General features: G+C 44.1%; 1 protein-coding gene across 1 annotated transcript in view; it reads right to left on the bottom strand.

Annotated features, from left to right (window-relative positions):
• Rnf14 (ring finger protein 14) overlaps nt 1-1,289 on the bottom strand; it is a 22,312-nt gene that overhangs the window by 3,603 nt on the left and 17,420 nt on the right. The gene's annotated exons all lie outside the window — the stretch shown is intronic.

Raw genomic sequence — 1,289 nt, 5'->3', positions numbered from 1 at the left:
GATGGTTGTGAGCCACCATGTGGTTGCTGGGATTTGAACTCTGGACCTTCGGAAGAGCAGTCGGGTGCTCTTACCCACTGAGCCATCTCACCAGCCCCCTACTTTTTATTTTTAAGACAGGGTTTAAGTTGTTCACTGGCACTCCTCTTGCTTCAGCTTCCCAAATGGCTGGGACTACAGAATATGCCAACCAGGCTAGGACTGAGTTTTAAATTTCTATACCAATCAAAACTACTAAGTGGAGTCACAGGGCTCAAGCATGTCAGAAGTGGTCAAATAGGATACCGCCTTCCTTAATGATGCAACTAGGGAATTACCATCAGTTTCAGTTATAATGTACAAGATTAGAAAAATGAAATCAAATGGAAGGCCATGCTTTGATTTTAAAATCTGTTAAACTTTTGGTAAGAAGAAAAAAATGTCTATTTGGCTCAGAGTAATACGGAAAATGCTTCTACTTCCTGACTACATATTTGTTAAATGCATTTGGTATTCTGAAGGATAAATAATTTTGAAAAGTCAGAACTATTTTTTTGAGACTGAGATTCATGAGTCTATGTTGGCCTTGAACTTGCTACACAGCTACGGGTGACTTTGAACTTCTGGTTTTCCTGCCTTCACCTCCCAATGCAAGGACTCCTGCTGTCCATTCCACAAAGAGTGAAGTGGACACATTTGGCTTTTGTCATATACGTCTAGTTTGTTGTACTGGGGACCAAATTCCTAAATTCTAGGCCAGCACCCTACCAACTGAGGCATATCCCCAGACCCAGATAAGACTGTTTTAGAAACACAGATTAGGGCTGGAGAGATGGCTCCTTGGATAAGAGCACTAGCTGCTGTTCCAGAGGACCCAGGTTCAATTCTCACCATCCACATGGGGGCTCACAACCACCTGTAACTCCAGTTCCAGAACAATCCAAAGCGACCTTCTGGTCTCTGTAGGCACCAAGCATGCACATGGTACTCAAACAAACATGTGGGCAAACAGCCATGCACACAAAATAAAAATAGGCAATCTTTAAAACCACAAAGATTAAGAGTTGACTGCAGCTCTGTATGCTCTTCCTTACGAGTTTGTCCCTTTCAAACCTCATGTGGGGAGTTTACTCCCCATTGTGAGATATTAAAACATGGAACGGGGGCTGGTGAGATGGCTCAGTGGGTAAGAGCACCCGACTGCTCTTCCGAACGTCCGGAGTTCAAATCCCAGCAACCACATGGTGGCTCACAACCATCCGTTACGAGATCTGACTCCCTCTTCTGGAGTGTCTGAAGACAGCTACAGT

Source organism: Mus caroli, chromosome 18, assembly GCF_900094665.2.
Source record: "Mus caroli chromosome 18, CAROLI_EIJ_v1.1, whole genome shotgun sequence".
Taxonomy (NCBI): Eukaryota; Metazoa; Chordata; class Mammalia; order Rodentia; family Muridae; genus Mus; species Mus caroli.
Note: the sequence above shows the minus strand (reverse complement) of the source record. Positions and strands in the feature narration are given on the sequence as shown.